The 17435-nt window shown below is 37.9% G+C and overlaps 1 protein-coding gene and 1 pseudogene across 3 annotated transcripts in view; one reads left to right on the top strand and one right to left on the bottom strand.

The window, feature by feature from the left end:
* BMPR2 (bone morphogenetic protein receptor type 2) overlaps positions 1-17435 on the bottom strand; it is a 129741-nt gene that overhangs the window by 72289 nt on the left and 40017 nt on the right. The gene's annotated exons all lie outside the window — the stretch shown is intronic.
* Positions 3728-4099, top strand: LOC138383550 (mitochondrial import receptor subunit TOM6 homolog pseudogene; annotated as a pseudogene).

The following is a 17435-nucleotide window of genomic DNA, read 5'->3' on the forward strand; positions in this document are numbered from 1 at the left end:
ACCAGAACTAGGTCTTATGATAGCATTTTGAGAATCCAACGCTAATAAAAACATTGGGGGTATTACAGATACGGTCACAGAGTGAGTGAGTACCTTGGCTAAATTCTTGGTCATACTTCATTCTGACATTCCTTATGTACGCAGCTTATGAAAAATGTTTTTAACTCCAAGAAACAAGATGTTCTTTAAGGACAGAGCCCCTGGCTTCAACCTAGGAGCCAGGTTCTGATCTCCTTTTCACACAGCTTTTGGACTCTGGTAACCCTGAAGAAACCTAGTTTTTGCTCACCACTGCCAACTTCTGGCCCCAGAGTTTGGTTATGTAGAACACTTTGCTTTTATATTCCAAGGAGATATAAAACTTGATTTGAGCCTAGCCATGTCACTTTTTATTAATAATATTTTGCCTATTATTGCCGTTTTGGGAAGAGAGGTCACATATCAAAGCATGAATTTGGAGACACTTTCACTAACAGTCCCTAAGGTCATCATCTAGTACTCATGTTTGTTGCTACTTTTTACTAATATCTAGCTCCTTATCTTTCCCCCCTGCTTCTGAATAGTGCTTTATCTTTATTATTTTATAACAATACACAAACTTCATTGAAGATCAAACAGTGGAAATGGCTAACTTAAAAAACTCTATGAGTACTTCAAATTAGTTACAGGAAAGGATTAATAGCAGCTGTCATTCACATGTTTCTTTGAAAGTGTTTTCTGCTTACTGAAATGAGCTTAAGAAAAACATTTAACAAACTTTAAAATGACATACATGTTATTTACTATACACTCACCTATCAATTTCTCAAGTACTCCTCTTTGCCCTGTTCCACATTCAAAAAAAATCAACGGCCGGGTGCGGTGGCTCAGACCTATAATCCTAGGACTCTGGGAGGCCAAGTCAGGAGGATTGCTTGAGCCCAGGAGTTTTAGGTTACAGTGAGCTACAATAACACCACTGCACTCTGGCAGGGTAACAGACATCCTGTCTCAAAAAAAAAAAAAAAAAATCAACAGTTCCCCCAACTCCTGCTTTTCCAACATCTATGAATCTATCTTTTAGTGGAACTGTCTTCTTTTTTTAGAGGGAGGGACTAGAACTAAGTTTCTTATCTATGGCTAAACTATGATTCCACTTACCACCCTACCTCCAAACTCCTAAAATTCCTCTCTGCCAAGAACCACTCTATCTCAAATCATGCACGACTTGTTAAAAAGGGACAGCCTTTAGGTGTGTATACACTCATCCTCTCCTCCACCTCCAATCTGCATGACACCTGATGAATGTTACTACCATATGTGCACTTAAGTGTTGGTCAGTTAATACCAATTTGATGGTGAGTACAAGTGGTGCTTGTTTTTCCATGCTTGTGATACTTCACTTAGTAAAATGAGCTCCAGTTCTATCTAGGATAATACAAGAGGTGCTAGATCACCATTGTTTTTTGTGGCTGAGTAGAATACCATGGTATCCATATACTACATTTTATTAATCCACTCATGTATTGATGGGCACTTCGGTTGTTTCCACATCTTTGCAATGGTGAATTGTGCTGCTATAAACACTCAAGTGTAGATGTCTTTTTTTTTTTTTTTTTTTTTTTGAGACAGAGTCTCACTTTGTTGCCCAGGCTAGAGTGAGTGCCGTGGCGTCAGCCTAGCTCACAGCAACCTCAAACTCCTGGGCTCAAGCGATCCTCCTGCCTCAGCCTCCCGAGTAGCTGGGACTACAGGCATGCGCCACTATGCCCGGCTAATTTTTCTATATATATATTTTTAGTTGTCCATATAATTTCTTTCTATTTTTAGTAGAGACGGGGTCTCGCTCTTGCTCAGGCTGGTCTCGAACTCCTGACCTTGAGCGATCCACCCGCCTCGGCCTCCCAGAGTGCTAGGATTACAGGCGTGAGCCACCGCGCCCGGCCGCAGATGTCTTTTTTATAGAATGTCTTTTGTTCCTCTGGGTAGATGCCCAGTAATGGGATTGCTGGATCAAATGGTAGTTCTGCTTGTAGTTCTTTGAGGTATCTCCCTATTACTTTCCACAGAGGTTGTACTAATGCCTTGGGTGGGGAAAAGACAATATATGTAACCTAAACATTTGTATCCCCGTAATATGCTGAAATAAAAAAAAGGGACAGCTTTACAGCCAAATACTATAGAAAGTGCTAAGAGTTCTAGTTATATAGACTTAAGATTTTGGGGAGAAAACCTTTGGTGATCATAACAGTACATCTACAAATACTTCCTTGCCTCAGTTTAAAATAAACACACAGTGTTTTTTGTTTTTTTTTTTTTTTGAGATGGGGTCTTGTTGCCCAAACTGGCCTCAATACAATTTCTCTTTTTTAAATGAAGACTGGTAACATTTTTTTTCTTCTAAGTTGGACCTCATATATAAAAAACCAATTAGTAAGCACTGCCTTAAAAAAATTCCTCACCCTTCTACAGAGGTTTGCATACTCCAGGCAGGATGTGTAGCATTATAAATGCAATATTCAGGAATGCTAACAGGCCCCATCCTCCAACTTAAACCCAAAAGACTTCACTGGAAACTGTTAGAAGTTGAACGTGTGAGACAAAGTAATACAATTCACTGAGTTTCTCTGTATAGAACATTTTAATTAATTGTGCTGCCCTCATTAAAGATATTCCCTTCAAGTTTAATTTTGAATTGCTCAGTATTTCTTTGAATAAATATATTTTGAATAAATGGTATTAGGTCATTAAATATGAAGTGTCCCCATTTTGAATCAAAAGTTTAGTTTATTATATCTCAAACAAGAATAAGTGCAATTAATCAAAGTATGTGCCCAAACTATCAACACAGTTTTGTCATCTTAACAGTAGCTTACTTATGCCAGCAGCAAAGAAGCCTGGAGAGTGAGTGGCCATGAAATTGTGAAAGGCGTTTTCCACAGTTTGTTGAGAATTTAATGTTTTTCCTTGCAAGAAGTGGTCCAAAGCCTGGAAGAAGTGGTAGTCAGTTGGTGTAAGGTCTAGTGAACATGGTGGATGACAGAGTTTCCAAGTCCAGCTTCTGTAATTTCAGCACCACTGTTTGGGAGACATGTGTAAAGTGCTGTCTTGCAAGAGGACTGGCCTGTCTCTATTGACCAATCTTGGCTGCTTAATTGCAAGCATCCTCGTCATTTCGTCCGACTGGTTGCAGTAGACATCTGTTATAATCAACTGACCAGGATTCATGAAGCTATAGTGGGTAATACCAGCACTGGACCACCAGACAGACATCATTAGCTTTTTTGATGAATAGTCGGTTTTGGACTGTGTTTTGGCACTTCATCTTTATCCAACCATCGTGCTGAACATTGTCAATTGTCAAAAAGATCCATTTTTCATCACACATAACAATATGATGTAGAAATGGTTCACCTTTATGTCATGACAGCAAAGAAAGGCAAGCTTCAAGATGATTTCTCTTCTGATGCTCATTTAATTCATGCAATACCCATCTATTCAGCTTCTTTACCTTGCCGATTTGTTTCAAATGGTCCAATATTGTTAGAATAGCAACATCCAACCTTGCATTTGCACGCATAGGTTGAGATGGATTTGCTTCCACTACAGCTTTCAGCTCATCATTATCCACCTTGGACTCAGGTAACCCACATGGCTCATTTTGAAAATTAAAATCACCAGAATGGAACTTCTCAAACCATCAACATACTGTGTGTGTACATTCATTAGCCACATCTTTTCAAAACACTTCGTTGATATTTCAAGCTGTCTGTGCTGCACTGGTTCCAAGATGGAACTCATATTAAAAAATAACACGGTGGGGGAACCAGCATGGCTTCCAACGGGGTTGCAGTGAGCACTGTGGGCTTGGCAAATGAAGCTCCTGAAATTCCGGACAACATGGGAGATTGGCTTCGGGGCGTCTATCGCTTTGCCACTGATAGGAATGATTTCCGGAGGAACTTGATCCTTAATTTAGGACTCTTTGCTGTGGGAGTTTAGCTGGCCAAGAACTTGAGTGACATTGACCTTATGGCACCTCAGCCAGGGGTGTAGCCAAGTAGACAAATGGAATCCTGTGCTGCACCTGAACCTTCCCAAAACAGAGCCTACAATCTGTGACCACCACAAGATACGTACTGATGGCAGCTGAAATGTGATTCAGGTGGGCACCTTCCTGTTCCCTGCTTGGTTTCCTTTTGTTCCCGAGTCCACTCAGAACTCCATTCTCTAGTCAGCAGTCAGGCTTCAGCTAAAGCACTGCCTCTGTTCTGTAAAGTTCTGTACATAGTTCCTAAGTTTCTGCAGAGGGTGATCTTTGTTCCTGTCCTGAGGAATAACAATGGCGTTTTAACAAATATTTGAAATAACACTATACACAAAGAAAAAAAAAAAACACGGGTTATTGACTTACCCATGGTTGTACAAAAATTGCTCTAAAAAAATTTGACAGATAATCACAAGCCAAAACATGCGTTGGAAAGACCGAGGATGTACCTTCACAATAAAAATACAAAACAATATGTGTCAAAGTGAAATGTCAGAGATAGCAACTGTCAAACTTAGTAAGTACTTAAGGAAATCGGACATTCCATACTTAATAACCTAATAGTATCACGTTTAGGTCATGGTCAGGGTTAGTCTTTTTTTTGGTCTTAGTTTATTTTATTTTATTATATTTTTTGAAGCGGAGTCTCAATGTGTTGCCCAGACTGGTCTTGTAGCTGCAATTACAGGTGTATACCAGTACATTGGGCTAATTTTACTTTTTGTTAGATGCATCCTAATTCTGCTAATTATTACAAGCAGTAAGCAGTATTAGGCAATTAATTATTCAATTCTAACTCTAGAAGAAAAATGGAAGGGATAAGTATTGTTAGAGAAATCTTCTGATTTCTTTTGGAGCAAATGAATATCTCCATTCCCTTGTTTTTGATTTTTTTAATCTTTATTTATTTATCTATTTATTTATTTATTTTTGAGACAGAGTCTCGTTCTGTCACCCTACTAGAGTGCAGTGGCATCATCATAGCTCACTGTGACCTCAAACTCCTGAGCTCAAATGATCCTCCTGCCTCAGCCTCCTGAGTAGCTGGGACTACAGGCATAAGCTAGCACACCTAGCCACACTGTTGTTTATAGACATAATGTTATTGCACACTTAATAGACTACAGTATAAACATAACTTTTATATGCACTGGGAACCTCCCCCCCCAAAAAAATTCGTGTGACTTGCACTATTGAGATATTCACTTTATTGTGGTGATCTGGAACTGAATCTGCAGGATCTTCGAGGTATGCCTGTATCTCTTACCTAACCCTTCAAAAACATCCATACCCTTTATAGACAAAGAAAATGAGGATAGATAAAATTAAGTGATAAAATAGTGATAGATAAAATTATTCAATATTCAGTAAACCATGATGTAAACAGATGGCTTTGTTATTCCATTTGTAGAGTACCGAGTAGATTTAGAATAATCTCAAGGGTCTTAAGATTTTCTAAATGGTAAATGAGCATTGGCTTCAACTTAAAGTCACCAGCTACATTAGCCCCTAACAAGAGAGTTGGCTTGTCCTTTGAAGCTTTGAACCCAAGCACTGACTTTTCCCTAGCTATGAAAATCCTAGACAGCATCTTCTAATATAAAGCTGTTTTATCTACATTGAAATTCTTTTGTTTAGCGTAGCCACCTTCATCAATTATTTTAGCCATACCTTCTGGATAACTTGCTGCAGCTTCTCCGTTGCACTTGCTGCTTCACTTCGCACTTTTATGTTATGGAGATGGCTTCTTTCCTTAAACCTCATGAACCAACCTCTGCTAGCTTCAAACTTTTCTTCTGTAGCTTCCTCACGTCTCTCAGCCTTCATGGAAGTGAAGAGAGTTAGGGCCTTGCCTTGAATTAGATTTTGGCTTAAGGGAATGTTGTGGCTGATTTGATCTATCCATCCCACTAAAACTTTCTCCATATCAACAATAAGGTTGTTTTGCTTTCTTATCATTCATGTGTTCACTGGAACAGCACTTTTAATTTCCTTCAAGAACTTTTCCTTTGCATATACAACGTGGCTAAATGTTTGGTACAAAAGGCCTAGCTTTTGGCCAATCTTGGCTTTCAACATGCCTTCCTCACTAAGCTCCCTAAGCTTAATCATTCTTAGCTTTTGATTTAAAGTCAGAGATGTGCAACTCTTCCTTTCACTTGAACACTCAGAGGCCATTGTAGGGTTATTAATTGGCCTAATATTGTTTTGTCTCAGGGAGTAGGAAAGAACGGAGAGAGATTGGAGAATGACCAGTGGGGAGAGCAGTCAGAACATACACAACATTTATTAATTGTATTCGCCATCTATGGGCATGATTCATGGTGCCCCCAAATAATTACAATAGTAACATCAAAGACCACTCATTGGCTGGTAATCAACCCCCCACTGCTAAATTCGGCTTAAAAAATAAAAATAATAAAAAGATCACTGATCACAAATCACCACAACAAATATAATAATAAAAATGTTTGCAATATTGCAAGAATTACCAAAATATGACACAGAGACACAAAATGAGCACATGCTGTTGGAAAAATGGTGCTTGACAGAAGGTTGCCACGAACCTTCAATTTGTTAAAAATACTTTTCTCTGCAAAGAAGAGAAGTGTGATAAAAACAAGGTATGCCTGTGTATATATATGTATGTATAAAAAAAGATTACTAATATGTAATATAACATGTTTAATATGTAATTAACAATTTATAATGTGTAATATGTTAGATATCACACACACAGACAGTTGATTTTCACGTGCTTTATAAAGTCACTGCAAATACTGAATTAACAAACATTGAACCATTGCTCCTAAGAGTAATATAGGGTTAGGATCTAATGAGCCTCTGGTCACAATATTTTCATCAACAGATCAATATATAATGTTGTTTTATGTGTGTCTTTGTTTAAAGTGACATTATTTAATATATGTTATTGATTAATTCTGAACTCAAAGCCACCACCACTATAGCATACCTGTATATCATTCATTCTTGACTAAAGATTATCTAACATAGGTATTTTCTCAAGAAGGAGAAAGGCAGGCCAGGCGCGGTGGCTCACGCCTGTAATCCTAGCACTCTGGGAGGCCGAGGCGGGTGGATCGCTCAAGGTCAGGAGTTCAAGACCAGACTGAGCAAGAGCAAGACCCCGTCTCTACTAAAAATAGAAAGAAATTATCTAGACAACTAAAATATATACAGAAAAAAAATTAGCCGGGCATGGTGGCGCATGCCTGTAGTCCCAGCTACTCAGGAGGCTGAGGCAGTAGGATCGCTTAAACCGAGGAGTTTGAGGTTGCTGTGAGATAGGCTGACGCCACGGCACTCACTCTAGCCCGGGCAACAAAGCGAGACTCTGTCTCAAAAAAAAAAAAAAGAAGGAGAAAAGCTTTCTTGCATTTAGGAACACTGGACAACACTTCAGCACTACTTTTGTGGGCCATTTTGAACAGTTAAATCAGCAGCAAAAGGTACAAAAATGAGAAAAACATGACACTGAATAGATTATGAAAACGACACATATTTATAGTATGAGACCTGAAACAAGAAGGCAGAGTGTCACCTCATTTGACCACAGCTGAGAACATGTGCGTCAGGTGATTTAATTTTTTCACAGCTCTATAGATGTCTTCAAATGACCACAAAAGCACTGTGAGTACTTATTTTGGGGTTACAAACAAATTTTAGTGAGTAGGTGAACTTGCAAATACGTAATCCATGAACAATGTGTTGACATACATACACACAGACACACATACATAGCATATAGTACACATTCAACTAATGCTTCTCTTCCTGCTTTAAATACATAATCTTAGACTAACACTGAAACAGTAATTACTAAAGACTGGAACCCACCATAGGTATAAACATAGAAAATAAATTTGCACAAAAAATTTCTAAAACAATGTGGTTAATGATTATATAAATTCTGGTTTTCCTTCAAGACTTATTTTCCCCAGATTATAAAATTTACAAAACTAAAAATTCTTGCTTGTATTTTTATTGAGAACTACAGGTGCCAAGTATAAATTATATTTTAAAGTATAACAGAACATAACTGTGATGATGGGTTACTTTGCCCACCATGAGAAAAGTATTGCTGTTAACTAGTAACAAATGAGAAAATACATGTGAGAACACTTTGAGTACTGTAGAACTCACTATCACTAAAATTTAAGGTGATAGTAAGGCGATAGTAATCTTTGATCCTGGCAGAGTTCTCTAGGATGTAATAAGATATTTTCTTTCCATGACTTCAAACAAAATAGTAACAAACTAGAGACAAACATTCTAGGCTAAAGGGAAGAATACTCATCCCATTTGGCACAAAGCCAGTAGGATAATAGCACTGTTACACATTAGCCATTTCAAAATGAGGTTAGTAGGTAACAGTGGAGTCTTAAATATGCTGTAGTTCATTTCCACAGACATTTAAATAATATTTTAGGAAGCGGAATATGTTAGCCCACTATAGACAATATTCAGAACTATTATTTGCATACCTAGGCAGGTTCCAACAAAATCCCACTCTTCAGAGTTGGAGCCAAAGGTATTGGACAAAAAAGTATCAACACAGGGCAATTTTACTGCAATATAACATTGAATAACACATAAATTATGAAATTGCACCTATACTCTAATCACCTACCTTTGAACCCATATCTTAAGCTGAAGGGTAGAGTTCTAAGTTCCTAACCATAAATATTATTTTTCATCTGTCATATTCTATGTTTGTAACATGTGACAGTCTGGACCTCAATCCAAGGTTTCAAGTTAAACTGAAAATAAGCCCACATAAATAAGGATAAAACAGAAAATGAAGTAAACCAAGAATTTAGTATCTTTAATAATTCTTGCAGTGTTGGAAATTGTTAAGTTAGTAACATTTGGGGACACCAAAATGTATGAGAATTAGTATTTCTAAAGTATCTTAAAATCTTAACTATACTGGAAAGACTACTCACCCATTGTACACAGATACCACATCAAAGCACAGTTTTTTGGATGCTTTCGTTTTAGGCACTGTAAAATGACTGAGAAGCAGCATACAAAAACACCTGTAAGTATGTTCAAGTACAAGAGAATCCCTGTCAAGTACAAGGGAAACCATGTATAATATATGATATGTTCATCCAGGTAGAGTTTCACAACGTCTAATTTACTAATTTAATTCTTTTTTATGTCTTCAAATTAAACTTGAGGACTGAGAAAGGACTTTAAGATCCGAAGAGTCTATTCTACTATATTTAGATACACTGGACAGGTCCTTATCCCAAAGAGTGTCTATTCTGTCCTTAAGTATCTGCAGATTTTCTCAACCAAGGCACCTCATCAGAACTACAAATACAGAAAATGATTGTTTTTTCTAATTTAAGTGACTATTTTCCAATTTTTCCAAGGATGTACCATTCTAGATACACTGGAGGAAAAGTAATTCATTACATCCATTAGATACTTTACAGCATTAAAACTTAGTTGTTTTGTAGAAAAGCTGCTAGACTAGGGTTTCTCTAAGTCAGCACTAATGACATCTTGGTCTGCATAATTCTTTTGTTGAGGGAACTATCCAGTGAGCTACAGAATGTCTAGCAGCGCACCTGGCATCTACCCACTCGGTGCTAGTAGCAATCCTCACCTAGTTTTGTTTTTTGGTTTTTTTTTTTTTGAGACAGAGTCTCACTCTGTTGCCCGGGCTAGAGTGCTGTGGCGTCAGCCTAGCTCACAGCAACCTCAAACTCCTGGGCTCAAGCGATCCTTCTACCTGAGCCTCCTGAGTAGCTGGGACTACAGGCATGCGCCACCATGCCCAGCTAATTTTTTCTATATATTTTTAGTTGTCCAAATAATTTCTTTCTACTTTTTTGGTAGAGACTGGGTCTCGCTCTTGTCTTGCTCAGGTTGGTCTTGAACTCCTGAGCTCAAACGATCCACCCACCTCGACCTCCCAGAGTGCTAGGATTACAGGTGTGAGCCACCGCTCCCGGCCCTCACCTAGTTTTGATAACCAAAATCTCTCCACATACTGCCAAATATTCCCTGGGGGGGGGGGGGGGCTGGCCAGGCATAGTGGCTCACACCTGTAATCCTAGCACTTTGGGTGGCCAAAGTGGGATGATCACTTGAGGCCAGGAGTATGAGACTAGCCTGAGCAACATAGCAAGACCCTCTACAAAACGTAGAAAAATTAGCTGGGCATGGTAACATGTGCCTGTAGTCTCAGCTACTCAGGAGGCTGAGGCAAGGAGGATTGCCTGAGCCCAGAGTTCAAGCTTGCAGTGAGCTATGATGACACCACAGCACTCTAGCCTGGGCAACAGAGAGAGAATCTGTCCCAAAAGGGGGGAAAAAATTCCCTGGGGGGTAAAATTTTGCCCAGTTCAGAAGCACTGTGCTAGCTACTCTAGACCAGTAGCTCCCAAGGTGTGGTCACAGGACCAGTAAAATAAGCATAACCTGGGAACTTGTTGGAAATACAAATTCATGGGCCCCATCCCAGACCTACTGAATCCAAAATTCTGGAGGTTGAACCAACAATCTATGGTTCAATAAGCCCTCCATGTATTTCTGATGCACACTGAAGTTTGAGAACTACTGTTCAAACTGACAAATTGGATAAATCTTATTAGTGTTTTATAAACTAGAAAAAAATTATTCTCCAATTCATAAATAAATCCTTTCATTTGCTAATTAACTCTAGTGTTTGATTCAAAATTGTAAACACATTAAACAAACTTTCTATGTCAGCATCAAGAGACACTGCCAAGAAAGATGGATAACAACCAACCTAACTAAAGACTATCTGTTAACTTAAAGGTATTTAGGAGACTTCAGAAACTTTAGAACTTTTCCATGACTTAAAAGTACTTCAAAAGCTGTTAGATGTGTTCTCTATCTCTTGAACACTGATGTGCTGGTATCTTCTTTTATACCTGCCATTAAAGACTATTCAATCACATCCCTATCTTCATTGTTTCCCAGATAGATTATTACAATCTATTAACTTTTTAATCCCATTAACATTCTACAGAATGAACAGATTTAAAATGTTAAAACACATTTTTGTTTCCATCCTTCTTCCAATCACTGACCTTTTATCTATTGTACATTATTAGAATCACTGTCCAATTTCAAGCTCAAAGGTCAAAACTGCATTCTCACAAATCTCTGAAACAGACAATTCCCTTAGAAATTTCTTAAATATCCTCTACTACAGTTACAAAATACAGAAATGTATCTGCAGCTCCTCTAAGCTGAATCTATCTTCATCAACACATCCCAAATAAGTTCCCTCCAGTTGCTTTCTCCTCTCCCTATCTTAATTTAAAACTTTCCTAACAGCTCAACTGACTCTCCAGCTTATCATCCTGCAATCTTTATACCAATAAGTTAAAATTTCTCCCCACTATCTCAAACCATTCAATCTATAGGTCCTAGTCATTGTTCTCGTCTCTTTCAATTACAGGGCTCAAACATGCAGATACTCCCTTTTTTCAAACATTTGTTTTCTGTACTCAAACATAGCACCCCTGCTTCCTGGGTAAAAATGCCCTTACTCCACAAGGATTTTGGGCACAGTGTTTTGTTTTGATTTTTGATGAAAAACGTAAAGGCTCAATCTAAAGCTGTATTTGTCTTTCTTATCGTGAGTCTAAGATTTTTCTCACGTCAGGAAGTTTCTTGTTTTAGATTCAAAGATTTTATTTCCTAATTTCTATTAGTCAGGAATTTTTTTGTTTTTCTGAGACAGAGTTGCCTGGGCTAGAGTGCCATGGCATCTGCCTAGCTCACAGCAACCTCAAACTCCTGGGCTCAAGCGATCCTCCTGCCTCAGCCTTCTGAGTAGCTGGTACTACAGGCCTTTGCCACCATGCCCAGATAATTTTTTTTTCTACTTTAACTTGTGCAGCTAATTTCTTTCTACTTTTAGTAGAGACAGGGGTCTCGCTCTTGCTGAGGCTGGTCTTGAACTCCTGACCTCAAGCGATCCTCCCGCCTCAGCCTCCCAGAATGCTAGGATTACAGGCATGAGCCACCATGCCTGGGCAGGCTTTTTTTTTTTTTTTAAATCATGATTATATGAACAAAATTCTTAGGTGGGGAAAAGATATCTTTCATGAAAATTTTAAAGTAATATTTGTTAAGGATGAATGTATCTGCCTTTAAAACTACCTAAAATTTATTCATAAATTTCAGTGATTTCATTTTATTGCCTTAAGAATTCTTTAACTATTTTTAGAATTATAAGGGACACATACCTGTCTTTTCAACTTTTCATTTTGAAAATATTTAAAACTTGCAGAAAAACTACAAAGAGTATAGAGTTTTTGTATAACCTTTACTCAGTTTCCCCTAATATTTTAACATCTTACATAAGCACACTACAGTTATGAAAACCATGAAATCTGTATGTATACAATATAATTAATCTATAGGCCTCGTTTGAATTTTATCAATTTTCCCACTAATGTCCCTTTTCTGGTCAAAGATTCAATCCAGAATCCCACAAACTGCCAAGTGTCTTTAGATTCCTCCAACATGTGATAGTTCCTGAGTCTTATTTTTCATAACTTTGAGATTTTTTTAAAGTACTGGGGTAAGTTATTTTGTAGAATGTTCCTCAGTTGGAGTTTGTCTCTGTTTTCTCATGATTAGATTGAAATTATTCTTTTCTGGCAAGAATACCATAGAGGTGACACTGTGTTTTCAGTGCATTGTATCAAGAGGTTTCTGAGATGTGTTAAATAACTGAGCTCCTACAACAGGTTCCAGTTTCTGCTTTCTCCAGTCTTTAAAGCCCATTTCCCCTGTTCAGCTCATCATAGCACCTTTATAAATCTTTAGATCGGATGATGCCCAAATCATGAATTACTAATGAAAGTCAATTCAATTTTTTAATTCAATTTGTTTAAATTTTGTCTTTTGATAGATGTCAGTGTGTCACACAGAGTGGTATCTACAGGTTTCTCCACTGTAATTAAGGTTTCCCTTTGTAATTAAGTATCTGATGGAGAAGATATTTTGAGACTATGCAAATATTCTGTTTCTTACACACTTTCGCCCACTACTTTTAGCATCCACTGATTGGTTCCTGCCTGCAGCAAGAACCTGCTGTAATGTTTGCCTAATGAGGATTTTCTATCTTAAATCACTCCTTCTATATTAACTGGAATTCTATTGTTAAAAAATAGCTGTCCCTCAACTTTACTGTGAATGTGAAAACTGCTTTAAAAAATTAAAGTTTATTAATTAAAAAAACACAATAAAAAGAAGAGCTGTTCACTCTCCCTTGTTTATGTTAGTACGGACTCATACATATTTATTTTATTCTATGGATCTAATTCAATACTATCATTATTTATTTTGTCTCAGTTTTGACGAATAGAACTATCTCTTTAAGCTGACTATATCTCTCCATGTGCCCCCATCATTTTTTTGAGTACTTCCTTACTTGCTGGTACTATTAAACGTTCCAGGTTCATATTGATTTTCCCTGCTCTAATCCTGAAATCATTTCCCCAGGGTTGCTTTTATTGGAGAATGTTATGTAGAAACCAACTCCGAGCAGTAATGTGGTCATTGCTACTGGTGTTGCTAATTCTAGGTCCTCTGAGTGGATACAGTTAGGAAGCTAGGTCTCATTATCTACAATATTTTTACTTATTTGTTCAATGCAAGGATACATTTAAAGTAAATTGCTAACAGAAATTCAGAATTGCTAACGCATGTACCTGTGAGAAAGAAATTTTAAAGTACAATATTTGTGGATATTTAATGTTGTCTTTAGCCATATAGTTTTCCAGAGTAACACAGGCTAATTCCTACCTTTCCCAATACCTTCAGTGTGATTATCCATTTATAATACAATTAGGTTCATTTGTTATTGTTTATATACCTTTTGCAGTCCTCCCTACATCCTGGCTGACCTACATGATTTATTTTGGAGACTGCACACCTGTTCTAATGAACATTTTTAGAGTACTTTGTTCCTTTGGCTAATAAATGGGATTGGGAAGAAAACGCAGTATCCCCTTGACAAAGAAACAGTCCCACTGTTCCTGAGAGTAATGAATCAATTCAAGACATTCCAGACGTAAGTCTAGACACAGGACACTCCATCCTCAGTGTCCTAAAATGATACTATAAAACAAAGTAGATGAAGAGATAGATTTAAAAATTTCAAAAATACTTACACAACCATTGTTTAATGCTTTACCCTATGTTTCCAAGATAGTTCAAGTGGAATGTGAAATAAAAACATGAGTGGTCTTCCTGTTTCCTTGTAAGTCCTACGCCCTATTTCCTGCTTCTTTCAAATCTCTAAGATAGAGACTGATCACAGTGCCTGGAAATCCCTCATATAATTAATACTAATGCTTATAAGAATTGGAGTTTTTATTTATTTTTAAAACAGTTGTTGCATGCCTTCTTGGTACCAGGCATAGTGCTAACTGCTTTATGAACATTTATCTAACTAAATGACAGCTTTGAGGAAGAACCATTAACTATGCTATAGTTCACATTAATTTGTTTCTTCTTTAGATTTTATACACCATTGTGCCAGTACAGTCAACATCTAGTGATAATGAAAAGCTAATAGCAAAAATTTGTCAAGATCAATCTTTTATGAAAAGAAATTTAAACTGCTGATGCAGTTAGATTGATATTTGATAGTGAGAGCTAAGAAGCAATCAAAGTGTGGAAAAAGGATCTGTTTAAAAAGGGGGGAAAAGCAACAATAGATATATGGTTTCTGTGAGGAAATGAGAATATGCAATTATTTTGCCACTTAAAACTGCAAAGGTAAAAACGACTTCATAGAAAGTATAGGTCTTTTATTTATTTTTATTTATTCATTTTTTTAAAGACAAGGTCTCGCTCTGTCACCCAAGCTGGAGTGCAGTAGCACAATCATAGCTCACTGTAGCCTTGAACTAGAGGGGCTCAAGTGATCCTCCTGCCTCAGGCTCCCAAGTAGCTGGGATTACAGGTGTGAGCCACCACACTTGGCCAAAAGGTATAGGTCTTTTAGCATTTTACTCAATATCACAGACATGATTATAGTTAGTTACAAATTATTTTATACAACAAATAGATTTTGTTTTTCTCAATCTTCTGTTTTCTTTATGAAATCCTGAATTAAAAGAATTTATGAAGAATAAAATGTAAACACAGTATTATTAAGGAAAAGTACCTGAACTAGATGGATCACATCAACATTTACAATAACCAACGAGGTGCCCATAATGGACAGAACAAGTATGAGCATGAAGAATGATGCCTGAACAGGACTGCTCAGGTATACTAACCCAGGCTTCAACCGCTACTAATTACCAGACAATTACAACATCACCATACCTTTAAGTCTATTAGGCCATTCTTGCTATTCCTGCATAGCAGCCAAGGCACACTAGTGATAAAGTAAAACACTTGAATTACCAAGATTCAGGATCCAGCATGTACCTATTCCTGTCTTGGAATGACACGATTACCCAAAAAGCTTGCCAATCTCTGGCACAGACATAGGTTTATCCACTGATGCTTGACTGTGTATAGTTTCCCTTAAAACAGGTTAAAACCATAATGGGTAAGTAAGTTAACTGTATACCTAGAGAGCAATTTTAATATGCTAAAAATATTCCACACTCATGCAACTATGTTCACTTTCCAAAAAACATAACAGTGGGTTTCCTGTTCTGGCCTGGTTCTTTTTTTTTTTTTTTTTTTTGAAACAGTGTCTCACTGTGTCACACCAGCTAAAATGCAGTGGTGTCACTGCAGCTCACTGCAACCTCAAATTCCTGGGCTCCAACCTCAAACTCCTGGGCTCAAATGATTCTCCTGCCTCAGCCTCCCAAGTAGCTGGGACTATAAGTGCATGCCACAACACCTAACTAGTTTTTCTACTTTTTGCAGATATCGGGTCTCACTCTTGCTCAGGCTGGTCTTGGACTCCTGAGCTCAAGAGATCCTCTGGCCTTGGCCTCCCAGAGTACTAGGATTACAGGCATGAGCCACCGTGCCTGGCCTGGCCTGGTTCTTAAATTCCTATTAAACAATTTATTACTGTGCCAATGGTTACCAGCATAATCAATTTCCTTAAACCCAGGTTAGAACCAGAGGTCCTTCTAATAAGGATCTACAAAAAGCCTAGCAAGGGTCCTCTGAAAAATAACAGTTTTCCCCTGTTATACACTATAAAGAAATTATATTAAATCTCCTTGGAATGGGTTGCTCACAGTCTCAAGAGACCATAAACATAAATCAAGGAACCCTATCATATCCTTTCTTATTCGTATTTCTTGCCTGTATTAGTCAACCGTTTATGCTGAATATGATGACATAGAAAGAAGGGTAAAGATAGGGCAACCCACAATTCCTTTTCCTCTCAGTCCTTCCTTACTCAGTAAGTAGAAGGTAAAATGTTGGTAGACTATGTCCATATCATGAAGTAAAATAAAAACAACTGAGGCCAAGTTTGATACAAGCCTGCAATCCTGGCACTCTCAGAGGCCAAGGCAGGAGGATCACTTGAGGCCAGGAGTGTGAGATCAGCCTGGGCAACATAGTGAGACACTGTCTCTACCAAATAGCAAAAGAAAAATTTAGCCAGGCATGGTGGCACGTGCCTATAGTCCCAGCAATTCAGGAGGCTGAGCGGGGAGGATTGCTTGAGCTCAGGAGTTCAAGACCAGCATGAACAAGAGAGAAACCCCCACCTCTACTAAAAATGGAAAAATTAGCCAGGCATCGTGGTGCGTGCCTGCACTCACAGCTACTCAGGAGGCTGAGACAGGAGGATTGCTTGAGCCCAGGAGTGTGAGGTTTCTGTGAGCTAGGCTGATGCCATGACACTCTAGCCTGGGTGACAGTGCAAGTCTCTGTCTTTAAAAAAAAAAAGAAAGAAAGAAAGAAAGAAAGAAAATCTCTTTAATATTTGGCTTAATAGAAAACAGCCAGATTCTCATTTCTGTTTCTATATTCAATCTGTTGTGATATGCTATTATGGTTGAAATATATGAAGAAAATCCAGCCTCATATAGATATGTAGCTGTAAAAAGGAGTATTTTAATAGTCTTTCAGATATTTATGGATATTTTTGCTTAATACTACACCAAAACTTGACAAGTGGTAAGTAATCAAAAATTAGTTGCAAAGGGGAATCAGAAAACATATTGATGAACTTTTCATACTGCTATAAAATCCAATGCCCTTTGAAAAGATCTTTTACCCATGCAGAATTTCATAACATAGCACATTAATTATTTGGAAGGCCAGGCGCGGTGGCTCACACCTGTAGTCCTAGCACTCTGGGAGGCCAAGGCAGGAGGATTGCTCGAGGTCAGGAGTTCGAGACCAGCCTGAGCAAGAGCGAGACCCCGTCTCTACTAAATATAAGAAGAAATCA

Source organism: Eulemur rufifrons, chromosome 1 (genome assembly GCF_041146395.1).
Source record: "Eulemur rufifrons isolate Redbay chromosome 1, OSU_ERuf_1, whole genome shotgun sequence".
Classification (NCBI taxonomy): Eukaryota; Metazoa; Chordata; class Mammalia; order Primates; family Lemuridae; genus Eulemur; species Eulemur rufifrons.